This window comes from Cebus imitator, unplaced genomic scaffold, assembly GCF_001604975.1.
Source record: "Cebus imitator isolate Cc_AM_T3 unplaced genomic scaffold, Cebus_imitator-1.0 Scaffold38, whole genome shotgun sequence".
Taxonomy (NCBI): Eukaryota; Metazoa; Chordata; class Mammalia; order Primates; family Cebidae; genus Cebus; species Cebus imitator.
In genome coordinates, this window is record NW_016107353.1 from 4063943 (window position 1) to 4087723 (window position 23781).

The 23781-nt window shown below is 40.0% G+C and overlaps 1 protein-coding gene and 1 pseudogene across 6 annotated transcripts in view; one reads left to right on the plus strand and one right to left on the minus strand.

The window, feature by feature from the left end:
- Nucleotides 1-23781, plus strand: part of SRGAP2 (SLIT-ROBO Rho GTPase activating protein 2) — a 269932-nt gene that overhangs the window by 151078 nt on the left and 95073 nt on the right. The window lies entirely within an intron of this gene.
- On the minus strand, nucleotides 9855-13554 carry LOC108301894 (annotated as a pseudogene).

Genomic DNA, 23781 nt, shown 5'->3' on the forward strand with positions numbered 1-23781 from the left:
TAGAAACTCTAGGTGTACTTATCTTCCTCTGAAGAGGATGAAGTTTTGTTCTAGGAGGCCATTCAATTACTGGTTGATCACCTTGAACATAACAAAGTTACAAAGTATAAGCCTGCCAAAGGGGGCTTGGCTTTATACTTTGTTACAATGGATATATTTTGGTTTTGCCCTTCATCTTAGAATATGCTATATACTTAAGGCATGGCCTTTCTGGGGTTTCCATGGGAAGCCCAAGTTGTTTATCAAGCCCCTCTAACTTTGCAGGCTTTGAATGCCAAATTCTACCTTCCCTACAGTAGGCAGTGTTTAAGACAACCAACTACCCTGTTTGCCTTGGCCTGAGGGGGTTCCTAGGACATGAGACTTAGTTTTATCTGTTCTACTGTTGATGGCATTTGGGTAGTTTTCAGTTTGAGGCTATTATAAATAATGCTGTTATGAACATTATGTTGGAAATTTATTCTTTCTAATGTATGGTTGAACCTGGTCACAAGCCAGGCTTTAAGAATAGTGAATTCAGAACCTTCTTTTCTCTCTGTGTGTCTCTCCTTCTCTCCCTCCTCTGTCTCTTTCTCTCTCCCCCCTTCCTTCTCCCCTTCTCCCTCCCCTTTCCTCTCCTCTCTCCTTTTCCTCTTTCCTTCTTCCTCTCCTTGTTTGCTCCCTCCCTTCCTTCCCTCTATTCTTTTAAATAATCTTTTAAAATGTATAGCACATGTATGCTATAGAAAAATTTAAAATACAGAAAGCAAAAATATGATTTAAAAAGCAGGTTTATTGTACATACTATTTTGTAATCTACTGTTTTAGTCAAGATCTTCCCCTTTACATTTCAATAAACTTTCATCCCACCTAATACCCAGGCCATGTAAAGATTTCATTAATTGCCCCAAAAATCTCCTTGACAACTGATTTGTCCAAGCCAGTATCTAATGCACACAAGTTTTATGTCCCTTAAGTGTACTTTAATCTAGTCTTGTTTTCTTTCCACGACACTGATTTATTGAAGAGACCAAGCCAGGTGTCCTGCAAAATCTCCCATCTTCTAGATTTGCCTAGTTGTTTACTTGTGTTGTTAAGCTTCTGCCTGTATACCATATTTTCCGTAAATTGGAAGTTGGTTCTAAAGATCCAAATGGATTCAACTGACTTAGAATGTGTAATAAGTGATGTTAGTACGTCACGTAGCATCACAGCAGGAAATACGTAACATCTAGTTAGTCCACTGATAGTGCTGCTAATATTGGTACCCTCTAGAATAGAGTGGTGATAGTGTGACCCTTCCATTTTCTAGTTACATTCTTTATCCTCACATAAAAGAAACCTGATTGTAAGGTGTTATTCATGGTGGCAGCCTACAAATATTGGGTGCTAGTTCAGTCATTCATTTGATAATTTTAATATCAGTTGATAATTTTAAACAAGTTACTTTTTGTCATCACTGTACCTTTCTTACTTGACTGTAAGACACCTCTCTGAGGCCGGGCACAGTGACTCATGCCTGTAATCCCAGCACTTTGGGAGGCCGAGGTGGGTGGATCACCTGAGGTCAGGAGTTTGAGACCAGCCTGACCAACATGGTGAAACCCTGTCTCTACTAAAAATACAAAAATTAGCCAGGTATGGTAGGTGGCTGTAGTCCCAGCTACTCGAGAGGCTGAGGCAGGAGAATTGCTTGAACCTGGGAGGTGGAGGTTGCAGTGAGCTGAGATTATGCCATTGCACTCTAGCCTAGGCAACAAGAGTGAAACTCCAATTCCAAAAAAAAAAAAAAAAAAAAGATGCCTCCCTGAGAAAAGGAGAGGATTATTAATATCATCAGGCATCATGCAAATAGTAGTTTGTAAAAACGTATTCGCCTTGGGAGAAAGTACACACATTAATAATGTGCAAACTCACTAGGTATCTATTAGAATCACAGCAATAATTTTTTTTTAACAGCATAATTCTAAATGAGAGCTAACCATGCTGAGGGACTGTGCTAGGTGCTTTACATGTATTAACCTATTTAAACTCATCACAACACTTTGAGATGAGTCCTGGTTTTATCATCCCCATTTGTAGATAAGAGCATGGGCAGGGGGTTTAAGCAGTTTACTCAAGATTATACAGCTGGTTGATGGGAGAAATGGGATTCAAGCGTAGGCAGTTGCCTTCCCCTGAACTCTTCACATCATCATGCTCTGCTGCGTTGCGTGTAGGAAGGCAGTCATATTGGTAAGCTAAAGAACCAGTGCTTGTGCAGGGAATTAATGGCTTATGCATTCTGCAGTCATATGTTGCTGTGCTTGTCAGGTCAGAATTCCCATTGTGCTATTCTGATTTTGCTTCTTTCCCAGCCTGTCCCAAGAGACTGGGCACCTTTGATTTTAGCAACCCTTCTTGCAGGACAGGCTTCTGTTGATTCTCCTACTTATCTTCCTTTTTTTTTTTCATGCTGTTCTCATGGTAAATCTTTGTCAAGTTTTCCTTTGAATTTCTCCCTGCTTGTCTAAGCATGATTTTTATTTAAAGTGAGGACAAAATTTAAATTTTCCTTCTTTTGACACAGCATCTTCAGTTTTTTAATTTTTGTCTTCTTTTCTTACAATATTGAACTTTCTCTGGTCTCTTAGTTTTTCTACTGGGTTCTACCTTTCTTTGCTTTTAAGCCCAGTCCTTGGGGTTTTTTTGTTTTTGTTTTTTTCTTTTTTTTTTTTTTCCTTTTTCTCTGTTCTCTACAAATCATTGGGTCTACATCCAACTTTTCCTAGCATTTACTCAACATGAAACTTCTAGTTATAGATTAATTTGAATTCTTTGCACTAATTATTTAAAAGACGATAGGGAGCTAGGAGCATCCATCTTCATGGCCTCAAGAAATCCCCGAATCATCCTCTTGGTAAGCTAAGTAGTTATTACAGGCTGGGTACAGTGGCTCACACCTGTAATCCCAGCACTTTGGGAGACCGAGATGGGCGGATCACCAGGTCAAGAGATAGAGACCATCCTGGTCAACATGGTGAAACCTGGTCTCTACTAAAAATACAAAAATTAGATGGGCGTGGTGGTGCGCCCCTGTAGTCCCAGCTACTTGGGAGGCTGAGGCAGGAGAATCGCTTTAACCGGGGAGGCGGAGTTTGCAGTGAGCTGAGATCACGCCATTGCACCCCAGCCTCAGTGACAGAGCAAGACTCCGTCTAAAAAGAAAAAAAAAGTAGTTATTAAGGCTTAGAGACAGGACTGAGAAGTAACATCTTCTATTTTTTATTTTATCTTTTTCTTTAATTTGGAAGCACACAAAAAAACCTTTCAGCTTAGACTTTTTTCAATTGTTAAAGTAATACAGAGCTTCAGTTAGGGCTATGAAAGAAAAGAAAAAAATTTAAAAAGTAATAACATTTTTTTCAAGCTATTGTGGGGAAAACATAATAAAAAGAAAATAATAATTACTTGGAATCGTGATTAACATTTTGATATATTTCCTTCCAATCTTTTTTGTACACATTTTTTTTAAAAATGAGAGCTACATTAGTTTAGTATAATATTTTCATTTAATATTTGTAGTAAGCATTTTTATCATGTCATTGCATTTTCTTTTAAATGTTGCTTATATGACCCTATAGCAGCAGTCTGTATTCTGTGTCCCATAGCTTTTTCTTTTCTTTCGTTCTTTTTTTTGAGACAGAGTCTTGCTTTGTTGTTCAGGCTGGAGTTCAGTGGCACTATCTTGACTCACTGCAACCTCTGCCCTTCAGGTTCAAGTGATTCTTGTGCCTCAGCCTCCCAAGTAGCTGGGATTACAGGTGTGAGCCACCACGCCCAGCTGGCTGTTATGTTGACTCTCCCCTGGACCTGTACTCTCTTGTACATCCAGAAGCAATAAAAAATCTCATTGTTGTCTTTTTGGAAATCACTTGTTTTTAGGATGACTAGGTGGCTGGCCAATGCTTTCATCTGGAAATATCCTACTTCCATTTCATATAAGGCAAGGAGAGAGGGCTTTTCCCCCTGCTGCTTTTCCTTTTTCTTCCTCTTCAGTCTTACTAATTGTCTTTGAACTTAGCTGAGAATCTGGGCCTCAGCGTTACGCCTGAGCCTGGGCTTGGAGCCCTGTCTAGCTCAGCTGAGTTTCAGTTTCCTCATCTTTACACTAATGAAATTATTCATACCCCCACTCTTCCTTCTCAGAATGTTAGAGGCATCGGTAAAATCTGGGAACAAAGTGCTCTGCAAAGTTATGGTTAGATGGTGTCTGGTTGTATTCATGTAGAAGAGCGTGTGTCTTGTACCTTCACCTAGCTAGGGTGGTCTTTGCAACCTCTAAGCTAATCTTTTTTAGCAGTGTGTTATCATATAGGCTAGAAAGAAAATACAGAAAGCAAACTGGGCTATCCAGTCTCCAACTTTAATCATCTCTTCTCCAAAGCCAAGGTAATCCAAGCCTTCTGCCCACATAAGCATTGCATCCCTTCCTGCCTTGCCTCTTCCCATGACCTTGTTTTCCTTTGATGTTCATTTTGAGGGTGGAAAGTAGAAAAAAGCATTCCTTTTTTGCTGTTCTCAGAGTCAGTGGTCTTTCTGGACCTTTGAGTTGTCAGGCAAGGAAAACCACATAGTCAGGGACCAAAAAGAAAAAAAAAGTATTGCTTTACTGAAATTCAGGAGCACAAGTAACCACTACCAATCCATTCAGTTCAATTTAATAATATTATTTGATTGTCTGTAATTGTTCAATATTCAAGTTGTCAGTAAAAAAGGGCTACAGAGCAAGCTTAAAACATGGTTCAAGATCTTAGATTTCTTACATCTCAGCTGTAAAGATGGGCCATGGACTCCCAAAGCAGGTTACAATTTAGACAGCAATGTAATGAGTGGTACGGACAATTTGTTGTCTGCAGGATCTTGGTAAAAGATTCATGAGAAGTAAGTCAGGAGAGCTTCATAGAGGGGGAAGAATTGGGCCGATGTTCTTTTAATTACCTGCTGCCAGGATTCTCAATTAGCCATTCATTTCATATCTTACAGAAATATCTTTTGAAGATTTCCATATTATCTGATTACAAGTTCCTTTCCTGCCTCTTTGTCCCCATTAGAGATGTCACTCATGAGACCAGTCTGACAGCAGAGACTTCCTTTTGACCAGCAATAGGTGAAATATGTGGAAAGTGCCAGTAGCCTGAGTGTGGAAGGCTTTGAATGCCAGCCCAAGGAGCTCAAACTATAGGTCAAAGAGAGCCATTGACAATTTTAGGCAGGGCAATGAAATCTTGAAAACCATGATTTCCAGTGGCAGTGGTAGGAGTACTCAGTGTGGTTTAGCATGGAAGAAACTATGTAGGAGCTTGCTGATAATAATTCAGAGGGATAATAGAAACTAGTTCTTAGATAATGGCAATGGGAACTAAAAGAATTAGCTTTACCAAAAGACAGAGGGAAGACATTATAGACAGGATTGAGTGGCCTGACATGAAGTGGGAGGAGGTCACTCAACTTAGTCATTTGACAGTTCACTTAGTCATTCAACAGATATTTACAGTGTGCCTCCCATGTTCCAGTCACTGTGCTAGGCACTGGAATATAGCAGATAACAAAAAGTTCTTGCCTTCATGGAGCTTATATTCTAATAGCAGAATACATAAAAAAGTAAATGTATATCAGATGATGATAAAACAAAGTAAAGAGGATGGAGGTACAAGGGATCTTGCTCTTTTATATAGGGTGGTCAGAGACAGTCTCGCTGATAAACTGGCATTTGAACTGAATCTTGGAGGAAATGAGGGATTTGCTGTTTAGCTCCTTGAGGAAGGTATTTCAGTCTGAGATAATAGTGTTTGTCTAAGGCCACCCGATCCTGTCTATGTCTTGGGAATGCACTTATCTGATAAGAGAAAGAGTAAGGAGGCCTTGTGCAGAGTAGGCAAGAGAAAGAGTGGTGGGAGATGTGGTGGGCGCAGGGAGCAAGTCTTATCAGGAAAAGCCTTGGAGGCTATTGGAGAATTGAAGAGGCATCCTACAGCCTGACTCCTGTTTAAATAGGATTATTCTGTCTTCTGTGTGAAGAGAGGACTTTAGGAGGAGCAAGGTGGAAGCAGCAAGGGAAGACCAATTAAGGGAGCTTCTGTAAATAATTAGAGCAGGAGATGACAGTGAATTGAAACAGGGTGGAGCTGTGGAGATGGTGAGAAGTGGTCAAATTCTGGGATATATTTTGAAGATGGAGTCAATAGTATTTGCTGCTTGATTGATATGGTGTGTGAAAAAAATAGCAGTCAACTACTGGGCCACTAAAAAGCATGATTTAGAGCAGCAACTTCTCATTCTATGTAGAAGAGGCCAATCATCTTTCCATGCTAGTCAGCAATGGGGAGAAACTCACCCCCAACCTCCCTTCTCTAGCCCCTCTCTGTTTCGCTGGATTATCCTCAGTGCAAATTCCACTGGCATTCTATCACCTGACCATTCCAGTGTGTATACTCCCAACCCCTCCTAGAACATGTCATGGATAGAGTGATCCCAAGTGAGACCAGAGGCTTATCCCTTCAGAATGCCCACCACCGCTCTGATCCCCAACTCTGACTCTTAAGCTGTTTCTTTTGTTTGTCCTCATATCTTAATCAGCTTTGTGTGTGTGTGTGTGTGTGTGTGTGTGTGTGCGCTAGAATTTCACTCTGTTGCCCAGGCTGGAGTGCAGTGACATGATCTCAGCTCACTGCAACCTCTACTTCCCAGGTTCAAGCTACTCTCCTACCTCAGCCTCCTGAGTAGCTGGGACTACAAGCGTCTGCCACCACGCCTGGCTAATTTTTTGTATTTTTAGTAGAGATGGGGTTTCACCAGTTTGGCCAAGCTGGTCTCAAACTCCTGACCTTGTGATCCACCCACCTTGGCCTCCCAAGGGGTTGAGATTACAGGCATGAGCCACCACACCCAGCCCCTAATCAGGTTTTAAATCCCCTATTATATGATGCTTTTCTATCCTCCTGAAATCTTAAAGTATAAATTATATAATCTGTAATTGTTATACCATCCAGTCCTCAAAAAAACTGTATTTTTTTAAACAGTAAAATCAGCTCCACTGGCATTTATGGAGTAGTTACTAATGCAGAAATACTACTCTGAAAGGGAGGAACACATAGGTAGACATGAGAAGCCTTAGAGCTTACGGTGAGAAATAATGTGGCACAGTGGTGAGAATGTACACACAAATATAGTCTCTCTAAATACAGGGATATAAAAGTGCTATTTTTAAACTGCCATTTACACATCACATTGTATTCTAATTGCTTAATAGGTAAAAATGCTTAAAATTTTTTTCCTAATATCCCAAAGTGGAAAGTGATGAACATATTTAATTCTCTCTCTTTTCATTTTAATTGATTTCTTAGACAGTCCAGATACTGTGCGGGAACTTAGGGGAATAAGCTTGAAAACCAAAGTACTTAAGTAAAATTTATTGAGCGCTCACTATGTGCTAACTACTAGCATGGCAGATTCTGGGGATAAAACAGTGAGCAAAATCAGCAGTGATCTTGCACTGATGGAGTTTACAGTGCAATGGAACAAACTGGTAATAATCAGACCAGTCAATGATGAATTATAACAGGATTAAGTGCTGCACAGAAGAGCCAGGGTGCTGAGTGCACAGCACAGAGGGCACAACGTGGACCTGGCCTATGAGCAGGGAATGGACCGGGTGTCCAGGAGAGCTTCCATGACCAAAAACACATAGCTAGAGGAAAAATCTGAAAAGCACAGAGAGTACGCCAGGCAGAGAGAGGTAGGGGCAAATTCCTTGATGGGAAATGAGGCAAAAGGAGCAGGGAGGGACCAGACCTGGAAGGACCTTGTGGGTTGTGTTAACGATAGGCACCTTGTGGGTTGTGTTAACGATAGATCTTCACCCTCAAGACAATAAGCGGCCACTAAGGAGTTCTGCCTATGTTGCTAATTAAATTCTGAGACCACTTATGCAGAGTATCTGGCATAGTCCCAGATCCATAGCAGTAGGCAGCGAATGCTGATTCCCTCCCAAAGGCATCCTACAACATTTACTGCTTTATCCAAATAGTCTACCAATTAACAATCAAAATGAGTATCTCTTGTATTTTCACATCAGTATCGTTGTGAAATGAATTAGTATGTTTGAGTCTTAATGGAATGTCCATTTTCTTTCAATATACAAATACAATCAGCTTTTGATATCCAAAGCTTCTACCTCTGAAACCAAATGCAGATCAAAATGCAGAATTCAACGGTTGTGAAACCTGTGGATAGAGGGCTGATGTTTTGTATATATGGGTTCCAAAGAGCCAACTGCAGGACTTGAGTCTGTGCAACTTTTGATATCTATGGGGGTCTGAGAACCAATTCCCCATAGATACCAATGCATAACTATATATACACAAAGCAATTGTAGTTTTATTCCCTAAATTGAACATTCCGGAAATGAAATTAAGAAAAGAATTTCATTTATAACAGCATCAAAAAGAACAAAATAATACTGATAACTCCAAGAAATGAAGCACAAGATATATACTGAAAACAATAAGATTATTGGAAGAAAGTTAAGAGAACCTAAACAAATGGAAGTACACCGCATGTTCTTTAATACGGGAAGAATTTAGAATTATCAAGATGGCAATACTTAAAATTCATTGAAAACCTTAATATAATCAAGATGGCAGTATTCCCTAAGTTGATCTACAGATTCAATTCAATTTCTATCACAATTCAAGTTGCTTTTGTTCCCAGAAACCAACAAGCTGACTCTAAAATTCATATGGAAATAGAAAGGATTCAGAATAACCAAAACCATTCTGTAAAAAGAAGAGCAAAGTGGAGTACTCCCACTTCTAGATTTCAAATTTTACAACAAATCAACAGTAATGAAGATTCTATACTGGCATGGAATAGACATATAGGTCAATGGACCAGAACTGAGAATCCAGATGTCAATTGATTTTTGACAAGGGTGCCAAGAAAATTTAATGGGAGAAGGAGTCTTTTTTATTTTTTCAACAAAAATTTGTTTCATTAAGCATGAAGTTACGTTCACATTTGTCTACAACCACAGTAAGGAAACAAATACTATCAGCTTTCTTGCTGTAATACTGGATGTTCAGTGGCAGGCTCACTTAAAGGCAGAGTCAACCCTGACAGGGACTCGAGATCAGTCACAACTACTTAGGAGGGGAACACAAAGACCACCAGCTTTCTTGCCATGGTGCTGGATGTTCAGTGGCAGGCTCATTTGAAAATGGAATCAACCCTGACGCGGACTTGAGATCAGTCACAAGTACTTGTGAGAAGGACACAAAGACCGCCCACTTTCTTGCGGCAGTGCTGGATGTCCAGTGGCAGGCTCAGTTGAAGGCGGAGTCAACCCTGATGGGGACTCGAGATCAGTCACAAGTACTTAGAGGGAGAACACAAAGACCACCAGCTTTCTTGCTGTGGTGCCAGATGTTCAGTGGCAGACTCACTTGAAAGTGGATTCAACCCTGATGGGGTCTGAAGATCAGTCACAACTACTTGGGAGGAGAACACTAAGACCGCCAGCTTTGTTGTTGTGATGTCAGATGTTCAGTGGCAGACTCACTCTAAGTTGGAATCAATCTTGATGGAGACTCAAGGTCAGTAACAACTACTTGGGAGGAGAACACAAAGACTGCCAGCTTTCTTGCCCTGGTGCCAGATGTTCAGTGGCAGGCTCATCTGAATGTGGAATCAACCCTACGGGGACTTGAGATGAATCACAACTACGTGGGAGGAGAACACAAAGACCACCAGCTCCATTGCTGTGGTGCAGGATGTTCAGTGGCAAGCTCACTTGAAGGAACAGTCAACCATGACCCGGACTTGAGATCAGTCACAAGTACTTGGCAAGGAGAACATCAAGACCACCAGCTTTCTTGCCGTGGTGCCGGATGTTCAGTGGCAGTCTCACTTGAAAATGGAATCAACCCTGATGGGAACTGGAGATCAGTCACAACTACTTGGGAGGAGAACACAAAGATGACCAGCTTTCTTGTTGTGGTGCCGGATGTTCAGTGGCAGTCTCACTTGAAAACGGAATCAACCCTGATGGGAACTAGAGATCAGTCACAACTACTTGGGAGGAGAACACAAAGATGACCAGCTTTCTTGATGTGGTGCCAGATGTTCAGTGGCAGGCTCACTTGAAGGCAGAGTCAATCCTGATGGGGATTCGAAGTCAGTCACAACTACTTGGGATGAGAACACAAAGACTACCAGCTTTCTTGCTGTGGTGCCGGATGTTCAGTGGCAGGCTCACTTTAAGGTGGAGTCAATCCTGATGGGGACTCGAGATCAGTCACAACTACTTGGGACAAGAACACAAAGACCACCAGCTTTCTTGCTGTGGTGCCGGATGTTCAGTGGCAGGCTCACTTGAAGGCAGAGCAACCCTGACAGGGACTTGAGATCAGTCACAACTACTTGGGAGGAGAACACGATGACTGCCAGCTTTCTTGCCCTGGTGCCAGATGTTCAGTGACAGGCTCACTTGAAGGCAGAGTCAACCCTGATGGAGACTCTAGATCAGTCACAGCTACTTGGGAGGAGAATACAAAGACCACCAGATTTATTGCTGTGGTTCTGGATGTTCCGTGGCAGGTTCACTTGAAGACAGAGTCCACCGTGACAGGGACTTGAGATCAGTCACAAGTACTTGGGAGGAGAACACATGGACCACCATCTTTCTTACTGTGGTGCTGGATGTTCAGTGGCAGGTTCACTTGAAGGCAGAGTCAACCCTCACAGGGACTTGAGATCAGTCACAAATAGTTGGGAGGAAAATAAAAAGACTGACAGCTTTCTTGTTGTGGTGTTGGATGTTCATTCAGTGGCAGGCTCACTTGAAGGCAAAAGTGAACCATGACGGGGACTCGAGATCTTCCCAAAGTACTTGGGAGGAGAACCCAAGGACCGCCCTTTCCTGCTGTGGTGCCAGATGTTCAGTGGTAGGCTCACTTGAAGGTGATATCTACCCTGACAGGGACTCGTGATCAGTCACAACTACTTGCGAGGAGAACACAAAGACCACGAACTTTCTTGCTGTGGTGCCGGATGTTCAGTGGCAGGCTCACTTGAAGGCAGAGTCAACCCTGATGGGGACTCGAGATGAATCACATCTACTTGGGAGGAGAACACAAAGACTGCCAGCTTTCTTGCCGTGGTGCTGGATGTTCAGTGGCAGTCTCACTTGAAGTTGGAGTCAACCCTACAGTCACTTGAGATCAGTCACATCTACTTGGGAGGAGAACACAAAGACCACCAGCTTTCTTGCTGTGGTGCCTGATGTCCAGTGGCAGGCTCACTTGAAGGCAGCGTCAACCCTGACAGGGACTCGAGATCAGTCACAACTACTTAGGAGGCGAACACAAAGACCACGAGCTTTCTTACTGTGGTGCCAGATGTTCAGTGGCAGGCTCACTTGAAGGCAGAGTCAACCCTGATGGGGACTCGAGATCAGTCACATCTACTTGGGAGAAGAACACAAAGACTGCCAGCTTTCTTACTGTGTTGTGGGATGTTCAGTGGCAGGCTCACTTCAAGGCAGAGTCAACCCTGATGGGGACTTGAGATCAGTCACAACTACTTGGGAGGAGAACACTAAGACTGCCAGCTTTGTTGTTGTGATGTCAGACGTTCGGTGGCAGGCTCGCTCTAAGTTGGAATCAATCTTGATGGAGACTCAAGGTCATTAACAACTACTTTGGAGAACACAAAGACTGCCAGCTGTCTTGCTGTTGTTTTGGATGTTCAATAGAAGGCTTATCAGAAGGCAGAAGCATCTTGAAGGGAACTCAAGACCAATCAGAATTATTTTTGTTCAGTAGCAGGGTCATTAGAAGACGGAATCAACCCTGAAAGGAACTCGCTATTACCTTCAATATTTGGGGGTTGGGGGAAAAAATCCAGGTCTTGGTGGAAGATAAAGAGGAAAACCCCTGGGTGGATAGGCATTCCTCACTGCAAATGGAGCATATGGTGGACCTGGGAAGTCGCTTGGTGGAAAATCATGTGGAGAAACTCCAAACAGGGTCCCTGGAGGAGGTGGGGGGAAAGGAGTTCCTCTTCTCATATCAGTAACATATGTGTAATGCTCTCTGCCAAATCCTGTGTTTGGAACATCAACTGCAGAAGGATCTTTGTGTAAAAATTTGAATTTAATCTCTGTGTCAGTTAATTTGTGTCTGTACTTAGCATTTTCTTTCCTTAAGCCATTGAGGTTTCTTTCAGCAGTCCAAGCTGCCAGCCAATTGTCATGTATTTTTTTTTTTTAAGTAGTAAAATCTGCTCTTGATAAGAAAGAATCATTCTTTCCAACTCTTCTTCAAGATGTTTGGCTTGCTTTCTATACTTCTCCAGCTGGTCAGTGGTATAGTTGACCTTTTTGTCTTGTTTAGAAAGTTTCTCTTGTCTCTCTAACTGGTAATTTTCCTCTACAGTTAGTGTTTTGTAAAGTCTCATTGTAGTTTCTTGATGTTATTCAGTCATTGCTTCAAGTTTCTGTTGAAGCTTCTGATTCTCACTTTCAAAATGTGTGTTTTCTGACTGCAAAGATGCTTGTTCAGACTGAAGATGTTTAATATGCCCCATAAGTTCCTTTTTTGTTTTATCAATTTTGGACAACTGAATATAAATTTGATTTCTTTCTCCCTTTAAAATTTTTTAAAAAGCATTTAACTTAGCAGCATGAATCAGTTTCTTCAAAGCTCCTTTTGGAGGATCAGCTAAATAAGCGCCATTTTCTGATTCACTGTTCATTTCTACTTTCAAGTTACGATCATCCATTATGTCTTCTCCATGCATAGCAGCCCAGTCTCTCGTCTTCAGCAAGTGTTTAGTCAGAGTCTTGATGTGCTTGTTTCTGTCATTTAGAACCTGTTCTGTGTGCACTTTGGAGTCTTCGCATGTTATTTTCTGTTTATTCAGTTCACTCACTTGTTCATTCCATACTTCAGCTTCTTGCAAAAGCTGTTTCTGGCTTTCCTGAAGTTGAGAATTTTCGTTCAAAGCAACTTTTGTCACTATCTTCAGTTGTTCCCCATTCATTTGAAATATCTTGAAGGGCATTTTGGCTTCAGCTATTTGTGATTTGAGGGATTTTGACTGATCTTCTAGAGACTGTATCATTTTTGAAATATCTGCCATCAACTCATCGTATCTAGAATGTTTATATTTCTCTTCATTTAACTCCTTTGTTAGATACAGTATTTCATCCTCCATTTTAGAAATGGACCTGCTCAGCTTTTCACAGGCTGCCTCCAAACTTTGTGCTTCTGCTGCCTGCTTCTCAAAGCTGACGTCCTGTAAAGATGACTCTCTTTCACAGCCTTCATAGCTTTTTTGTACAAAGCTAAATTTTTCAAGTAGTGTACTTTTTTCTTTAATTTGTTCACAAAGCACTACAGCAAGCTTTTTCTCTCTTCCCACATAAAGCTGACTCCTAACTGATCTAAAACTTCTCCACAAAAAAAAGGGAATAGCAAAAAATCCAATAACACCTGCCCATATCACTAATTCCCATGGAAAACCATTAGAATTTGATCATACTTTCCAGCAGTGCTGCCACAATCCTGTGTAGCTTCTCCATGAGCAGCCCCAGCTAGGGCTGAGGAGAAGCTCCGGGATCCTACATAGGGCCAAGGCTGTTCTGGTGGTCGCCGCAATAACCCCAGCCTGTTGTGGTCACAATAAGCACCTGGAATACTAGCCTTCAGTCTGGAACTGGATTCAACCACTGTGGAGCCGGCTGAAGTGGGGGAGCTGGGGGATGCAGACACCCACAGGACTCACAGGCCCACACTGCCCACCCCGACCCCCTTGTTACGCTGTACATCTTGAAGTGGTGCAGGTCCGGGCCTGACCCCCATTTAACGGTTTTTTATTGGTAATATCATATTGTGTTAACTACTTTAGCTTTTTAATAAAAATATTTGTGAAGGAGAGACTGCAAATTTATATTTCTTCAAAATTGCCTTGGCTATTATTGACATTTTGCTCTTCTATGTGAATTCTATTATCAACATGTGAAGTTTCATTAAAAAAATCATTTTGGCTAATTTCTGTTTGTTTTTAGAAACAGGGTCTCACTCTGTCACCCAGGCTAGAGTGCAGTGGTGCATAGCTCACTACAGCCTCAAAATGCTGGACTCAAGAGCTCCTCCCACCTCAGCCTTCCAAGTAGCTAGGACTACAGGTGTGTGCCACACACTGAGACATTTTGGCATTTTGAATTGCATTATATTTACAGATGATTTAACACAAATTTCCATAGCTATGGAAATAGACTTTTTGCATCATGAAAGTAACATTTTTCCCCTTTAAGATTATCTTTTATGTCCTTCACAAACATTTTGTAATTTTCTATGTTAATGTTTTGTGCATACTTTGTTTTTATTACTAGTTTAAGAGTAGCTTTTTAAAAATCNTTGGAGAGAGTCTCACTTTGTCACCCAGGCTGGAGTGTGGTGGTACAGTCTTGGCTCACTGCAGCCTCTGGCTCCCAGGTTTAACTGATTCTCATGTCTCAGCCTCCTGAGTAGCTGGGATTACAGGCATGCACCAACATGCCTGTCTAATTTGTGTATTTTTAGTAAAGACACGGTTTTGCCATTTTGGCCAGGCTGGTCTCGAACTCTTGGCCTCAAGTGATCCACCCACCTTGGCACCCCAGAGTGCCAGGATTATAGGCATGAGCCGCTGATCTCAGCCTAATCACATTTCTTAATTGGTCACTGAATGCAGGAACACCATTTGAATTTATATTAAGCAATGTTTGTTTTTTAAAAAAATCTCTATGATATGTTTAGTTAAAACAAAACATCAGAATGCATACTACAAAATAACCATATTCGATAAAACTGAAACAAAGTTACAATGTAAAATGTAAAATTCATTAATTTGAATTTCAGGCATTTGAAGCCACTATTCTAAGTTGGAAACTGTTCCATTACTTTATGCTCTTTTTATTAGTGAGACTATATAGATATACCATTACTGCCTTTATATTTCTAAAACAATCACCATTTCCCTCCATCTTTAATAATTGAGTCAGTTATAGAATTATATATTACCTTAGTAGTCTGAAGATTTTACTCTTGTTGCTGATGAGAAGTTTGATTAGATACCATAGTCTTCCCTCTGTAGATAGTGTCTACTACTTCTGGTACTATCTTAAGGTTTTCCCTTTTCCATGATGCTCTGCAGTTTTACTTTGGTAGCTGACTTAATGTTATTATTATCAACACTTAGGGCTGGTTTCCCATCTAGAGACATTTCTTTCTTCATTTCTAGTAAACTCTGTGTCATTATCACTTTGAGTGTTACTTTTCTACTGTCTTTCTCTTCTTGGCTATTTGTCAACATTTATTAGCTAAAATCCTGCTAAGTCTATTAGTGTATCCTTCAAATTTCTCAAGTGTTCTCATGTTTTCTATATCTTGCTGTCTCTAACTTATTAATGAATTAGTATCATATTTATGCATTCTCGTTTTCATTAGTCTAATATAATTTTTATTTTATCAATTGAGATTTCTTTTTAATTTTAATTATATTGACCATATTTGTCATTTCCAAGATATTTAATTGTTTTAATTTTAATAATTTTTTTCTCTTACATATGAATGTTCCTATTTCTTGTTCTTTTCAATTTTTTTCCCCCTTTGGCTCTTTGATAAACTCCAAGTAAATATTGTTCAGAGTCTTCTTTCATTTTCATTTTCATTCATCTTCTGCTTGGTGGGGATTTTTAAGTTGCCTTTTTTAAGAATCCATGTGTTGCAGAAATTGAATTTTCACATTTTAAGGGGTTATTTTTTAACCTCTTTTTTAGTACTCACTTCTCTCTGCTGGATAAGACTCTTTCTCTCATTAAATTATCTTGGCACCCTTTTTTAACAAATCTTTTTAAACAAGTTGTGCTAGGAAAACTGGATATCTATGTTTAAAAATTAATTTGGACCCCTACTTTATACTGTATAAAAAAATTAACTCAAAATGGATCAAAGACCTAAACACAAGAGATAAAACTATAAAACTCCTAGAAGAAAACATAGGCATAAATCTTAATAAGCTTTCTTAACATTTGCTAAGAGAGTAGACTGTAAGCGTTCTTACCACAAAAAAGGGTAATTATGTGAGGACAGGAATACATTAAGTAGCACCTGTAGTATTCGGTTTACTGTGTATATGTATATCAAAACATCACATCACACACCTTAAATAATATATGCAATTTTAATAAAAAATAAAAATTTTAAAGAAAAATACAAAATGAAGATTTCTGATGGTAAATGTAGTGCCTGCTGTCTATAAAAATAGACATTTTTCAAGAGAAGACATACAAACAGCCAATGGGTATATGAAAGGGTGCTCAATATCACTAATCATCAGGAAAATGGAGATCAAAATTACAATGAGATACCACTTGTTAGAATGGTTATTATCAAGAAAAAAGCCAAAGGATAACAAGTTGTATTAGTCCATTTTCACACTACTGATAAAGACATACCTCAGACTGGGCAATTTACAAAAGAAAGAGGTTTAATGGACTCACAGTTTTCTACATTGCTGGGGAGGCCTCACAATCATGGCAGAAGGTGAAAGACACATCTCACATGGCAGCAGACAAGAGAGAGCTTGTACAGGGAAACTCGCTTTTGTAAAACCATCAGATTTCATGAGACTTATTCACTTTCATGAGAACAGTGTGGGAAAAACCTGCCCCCATGATTCAGTTATCTCCCACTGGGTCCCTCCCACCATACATGGGAATTATGGGAGCTACAAGATGAGATTTGGATGGGGACACAGAGCCAAACCATATCACAGGTGTTGGCGAGAACATTGAGAAATTGAAGCTATTTTTACAGTGTTGTGGGAAGGTAGAGAATGGTGCAGCCACTATGGAAAAGAGTATAGAGGCTCCTCCAAAAATTAAAAATAGAACTACCTGTGATCTAGCAATCCTAATTCTGGGTGTATACATCCAAGAGAATTGAAATCAGGATCCTGAAGCACTATCTGCATTCCCATGTTCACCGTAGCATTATTTGTAATAGCCAAGATATGGAAACAAACTAAATGTCTGTCAACAGGTGAATGGATAAAGAAAGTGGGGGCATATACATACCATGGAATATTATTCCATCCTAAAAAATGAAGGAAATCCTTCCATTTGCAGTAACATGAATGAATATAGAGGACATTAAGCTAAGTGAAATAAGACAGTCACCAAAGGACAAACACTAGGTAATTCCACTAATATGAGATATTTAAAATAATCAAACACCCAGAAGAGGAAAATAGAATTGTGATTGCCAGGGGCTTGAATGAGTTGAAAATGGGCAATTGTTACTCAATGGGTATAAAGCTTCGGTCATGCAAGAAGAAAAAGTTCTAGAGATCTGCTGTACAACATAGTACCTATAGTTAAAATATGGCATTGTATACTTAAAAACATGTTAGGAAGATAGATCTCATGTTGTGTCCTTACCATACACAAAAATAACAATAAACAAAGACCACACACATAAAAGAATACTAGAAAATTTTTGAAAGTTATGAATATGTTTAGTACCTTGATTGTACTAAATGGTATCCCATGTGTATGCATGTTCAAACTCAACAAAATACGTACATTAAGTATGTGTACTTTTGTGTTTATAAACTATACCTCAATGAAGCTAAAAAATATCCTATGACCTTGGATTAGACAATGGTTTCTTAGATATGACAGCTAAAACACAAGCAGTCAAAGGAAAAAATACATAATAAAACTTCATCAAAATTATAAAACTTGTGTTCTTCAAAGAACATTACTGAGAAAGTGAAAATGAAAACCATATAATGGAATAAGATAATTGCTAATTATATATCTGACAAAGGTCTAGTATCTAGTATATATAAAGAATTCTTACAACTCAACAATAAAAAGATAAGTAGCCCAATTAAAACCTGGGCAAAGGATTTAAATAGACATTTCCCCAAAAAAGATAAATAAATGGTTAATGAGCACAAGAAAAGATGCTCAATATCCTTAGCAATCAAATAAATTTAAATTAAAACAATGAGATACCATTTTATACCCACTAGGATCACTGTAATTGAAAATACAGTTAATAACAAATATTGGTGAGAATGTGGAGAAACTGGAACTCTTATACATTGCTAGTGCAAATGTAATTGAGTTGGAAAATAATTTGACAGTTCCTCAGAAAGTCTAACATAGAGTTACCATATGACTTAGCAATTTCACTTCTAGGTATATACCCAAGAGAAATAAAAACATATGTCCATATAAAACTTGTACACAAATGTTCGTAGCAGTATTATTAATAATGGCCCCAGAGTGGAGACAACCCAAATGTCCATCAACTGATGAATGAATAAACATGTTAGTATTTCCATTCAATGGTATTATCCAGTCATAGAAAAAGAATCAAGTACTGATACATGGATGAACCTTGAAGACATTATACTAGGTGAAAGAGCCTGGGCACAAAAGACCACCTACTGTAGCATTCCATTTATATGAAATGTCTAGAGTAGGCAAATCCATGCAGAGAAAAGTAGATTAATAGTTGCCAGGTGCCAGGAAAGTGGAGAATGGGGAATGGCTACTAATGTGCATGGCTTTTCATTTAGGGGTGATGAAAGTGCTCTGCAACTAGATAGTGATAATGGTTGCATGACTTTGTGAATATACTTAAAAACGAGTGAATTATACACTTTAAGGAATGGATTTTATGGTTTGTTAATTAAATCTCAAAACAGTTTAAATATTAATTAGCAGATGTAAAAGGCATTTGATATATATAATAGTTCTTCCTTTTCCTCTTCCTGTACTCCCAGATCCTAAGGAAACACTGATGTCCTATGTCACCATGTTTATCCTACGGCTTCTTGTATTGCCTGGCTCACCTCCAGACACTCATAGTTGAAAAACATGGGCCTAGGAAGCTGAAAAGGGAATCGAAGAGCCAGAGGTGCTCAGGTCCCTTAGATGATGGCCGCAGGAAACACTTTCTACTTTATTTTTTTCGTGGGAAAGGAAATATATTTCAGATAAGTCTACACATTTGGTTGGAAAAGCCTTTAAAATTCTTCACCTTTTTTTTTTGCTCTCATTTCATATTCATGAAACCACTTTCCCAAGGATTACAACAGCAAGAAGGGAGCATTTCCCCTCATTATCGAAGAGTTATTGCCATTGAAAAATCATATCCATTTCCTATCTATCTATCTATCATCTATCTATCTATCATCGATTCATCTATGACTGTATTCATTTATTTGGTCCCCAGTAACTTGATGAACTTGAATCACTCTCCCTGAGTCTGAGTCTGGGAGACTGAAAAAAACCAAGGACCAAGACTCTGAATTAAGGCAAATTAACCTCCATCAGGGATGCCAGGTAGATTTTAATCTATATGCTAACTTCAATACATTAATAGTTGAGAAAGGTTCTGTGCTGAGCAAGATCCTAGGGACATGTCTGCGACTAGTTTGACAGAATGATGTGCTTGATTAGTAATGTCTGCTTGAACTCATGCAGGAAATTCAGGGTCTATGTACTGCAGATATGCCACCCTGACTTAGTGAATGCTCCCTCAGGGGCCTCTAGCCAGAAAACCTCCTGGTAATATCACTCAAACCTTGAAATACTGCCTTCAGCCCAATGTCAAGTTATATTGTATGTGTATGTTTCACCTTCAGCAGCCTGCAGCTTAATTTAAAGCAAATCAAACCAAATGCCTACTCTGTTGTAACGATTATAACCTGTCCCATCCATTTTTCTATCAATGACAAAGGAAATGACTTATTGGAGAATGCTTATTTAGGTTGCTGTCTTGTAGGATAAGTCAGCCACCCCATACATTAGATCAGGTATGTTCAGGGTGCTATGGCTATAGACACCTCATTCATTAGAAAACTTAGAAATAATTTCCTATCTTAAAATTATTATTGCCATCAAATTCCCCCTTGCATATTTCACTTCCCGAAGTGGTCATGACTAATCTCTCATACTTGTAATTATTTCCATTCTTTCTCAGTCAGCACAGAGGATTCGTGTGTGTATGTGTGTGTGTGTGTGTGAAGGAAGGGGCATGGGGACAGGTAGAATGGGATGATTCCAGTGTTTACTTTGCATTTTCAAATCAGAGATGGAAGGTACCAAATGGGGACTCATTATTAAGCTAAGGCTCCCACTGGCAAAAACATGTGGATTTCATGCCTTCTTCACTCTGATCATGAGTATGCAGGCCTTAGTAGGGTAGTTCTGGACTTTCTTCAGGTTTCTGAATTCGGTTAACAAGTCAGTGGCCTAGCACAGACTGCCGTTTCTGGGTAGGTTCTTTCCAGTGAAGCACAGGAGGAAGAGAGAATTCAAATTTCTGGTTCAGGGTCCAGTTTAGGATGACATATGATGTTGAGGTGAACTGTCATCTTAGCCTCCTCTAATCTCTGACTTCCTCTGTCTCACTTTGTCTTTCACGGTTTTGAAGAGTGCTGGCTAGTTACTTTGTAGAATGTTCCACAGTTTTGGTTTGTTTGGTTTCCTCAGGATTGGATTCAGTTTAAGCAATTTTGCCAAGAACATCATAGAAACGATGTCATATTTTTCTTAGTGTTTTATATCAGGAGGCACTTGCTGTTGATTTGTCCCATTACCGATGGTGTTAATTTTGATTACTCAGTGAGGATGGGTGTCTCCTGACTTTATCTACTGTAAAGTTGCTACTTTCCCCTTTGCACTGTAATAAACGTCTTGTGAAGGTATTATGTCAATATCCTATTTCTCCTCATTCTTTGCTTACTAATCTTTAGCATGCTTTTTAACTGAAACAATTCTAGTAGCAGATTTTACCAAGAGAGTGCCATGGGCAGATTTGCCTTTTAGAAAGATTACTCTGAAATATTTGGATGTGAGAGAGATGTGAGAAGAGGGAAATAGTTACTACAGGAACAGGGAAAAAGTTACTACAGTAGTTCATTTAAGAAAGGGGTCCTGATCTAAGGCAGTGAGAGAAGGAGTAGAGAAGAAAGATGGGAGAGCCATTTAGGCTATATTTGGAATCAGAACAAGCAGGGTTTACATTTTGTGCTATAGATTTAAATGCTGGAAAAATTCTTAAATAGGAAAAAACTTACATTTTTTTTCTTTTTCTTTTTTTTATTGCATTTTAGGTTTTGGGGTACATATGAAGAACATGCAAGATTGTTGCATAGGTACACACATGGCAGTGTGATAAAACTTAACATTTTTTAATAGATTAACAGGTATCTATATAACCTCTGGATTGTTCTTCTCTGTTTTTGAGATAGAGTTTTGCTCTTGTCACCCAGATTGGAGTGCAATGATGCAATCTTGGCTCACTGCAACCTCCACTTCCCAGGTTCAAGTGATTCTCCTGCCTCAGCCTCCCAAGTTGCTGGGATTATAGCATGTGCCACCACACCTGAGTAGTTTTTGTATATTTAGTAGAGATGGGGTTTCACCATGTTGGCCAGGCTAGTCTTGTACTCCTGGCCTCAGGTGATCCACCCGCTTTGGCCTCCCAAAGTGCTGAGATTACAGGTGTGAGCCATTGTGCCTGGCCCCAGGTTGCTCTTCTAAGAATAGCTGACTTTATTAAACATATTGTAGGTTTCATTAAATGATGCTTCACAAGCTGTTGCTTCTCTTGGACAAATTCCTGTTGTTCAACTGATAGCTATTTCTAATCTACAATGTGGATGTGTCGTCATTTGGTTATAGGATGTGAGCAAATTAGACGGTGCTCTGCATAGCCCATAGGGTACTTCCATTAGCCCTTTCCCTAAACTTTTGCCACTTTCTGGCTTAGCTAGTATCCTCTCTTGCATTCAGAATACCTGCTCTAATACAAAATCTGGAGCTGTAGACCATGTTCTTATGATTTGACAGTATCATGGAAGCATTTCTTATTGGCTTTTCCAGAGAAAGAGGGCAAATAAGGAAGCCAGCAAAAAGAGAGAGGGGAAAGGGAAATGGCTCAGTTCTTACTTTAAGAAACAACATGGAGGAGATGTTTGTTTATTTAAGGGTGGTGAACTTTTGCAGTATAGCTTTGTGAGGGAGCTGGAAAGAGCCTTTCAGTTTTTCATAACTGGGAGTTTAATTTGGTTTGTAAAATTACTTGAAGATAACTTTGAAATTGGTGTAAGAACTTAGGGTTGTTCCTGACCCCAGGTCAATGGCCTACTTGACCTAGCCAAGAGAAGAAGGAGTTAAGGACAGAGAGTCGAGTTTTTTGCTCCAAAAGCTACAGAGGATATACCCCTCTTACATTCTGGAGCCTTACTAGGTTTCTGAAAATGCCCTTGTGGGTCATGAAACAATAGCCCTTTGAATGTATTTCTGCCGCTGCTGATGTGAGCCGATTAAACTGGCAGGCAGATGATGGAGGGAATGGTTACATGTCCCAGGCGGGAGGTCATGACAGTTGGATCCATGGTTGACAGAGGAATTTCAACACATATTCAAATCGGCTCCTAAGATAGATTGTGTCTGAGTTCCCCAGGCCTGCCTCATTCCCTCCTCAAATACATTTGACTCCTTCTGGCCCATAATACTCACGCTTCAAAAATTTGGCTTGGCATCCACAGATCAACTCAGGGCGAGATGGGGTTACTGATGAACAGTGATGCCCTCTTTGGGAGATACCACAGCATAGGAAATGAACATCAGACCAAGAACCAGGTAACCTGGGTGGGGCCAGGGCTCCAGATGGTTTCTTTCTTTATTTTTCTTATTGGTTAAATCCCCTACCATAGTTTTGACATTCTCGTCTGGATGTTGACTGTGGTCTAGAGAAACAGCTAAGGAAGGCAAATCTGAATTAAAATCTGGTTCTTGGGAAAGAACTGAAGTTTTCAGCTTTTGCAAAATTATAGAGTACAGACTAGGAGAAAAAGGACAGGCAGAGGAGCTCTCTTTTCTAGTTGCATTCTAGAAACAGCACTGACAAGTCCAAAAATATGGGGATAAAATCTTGTCTTTTTTCTTACTTTGAAAAAAAAAATGCTTCTAACTGTCTGTATACTTGCCTAAGAAAATATTTCTCAGCTCCTCTAGAATATTTAGGTTAACTAAAAATTATAAAAACATACCACAGACCTAGTACACTCTTTATGCCCAGAATTTACCCAAAAGGTCCGCACGCTCTGGCTTGGAGACCCTGACCCCATCTTCTCAACTTGCTGGTTTCAACTCTAAATATTTGGCTGCAAAACCCTAATGCCAGGAGGAATGCGGAACTGATGAGTCCGCCCCATCTACAAGCTAGAAGGACATCTTGATTAAATTAGTGTCAAGGCGGGTAGAGAGAAAGGCACAGTGACACAAAGGGTGTTTTGAGGAGCCCTATAGCGCCTGTGGAGAATGAATGTTCTCGTTAAATATGGCTGTGACCTGCAGCTCCACACATGCCAGAGACACAGCTCAATTGTCCCCAGGATTTGGGGGATGGGGATGATCACGGGGAGAGGACAGCCTGGCATGGAAAGGCAGGAATGCAGGAAGGCCTGCTGTTGCTTTATTTTTGCTATAACTATAGCAAGCAATTCTTTGATTATGGTCCTTGTGTTTGGAAGGGATCAAGAAGTGGTTTCCTTTCCCCTGGGTATTTGAACCTTTGCTCTGCTCCTTGCTTCTCTGGGTAGTAGGGGACTCCTGAAAGCACCCATTGTCTTCAGCCTCCTTCCACCCCCTTCCTTGGGGCTCCCCAAGAAGATTGTTGCCTGAACTCT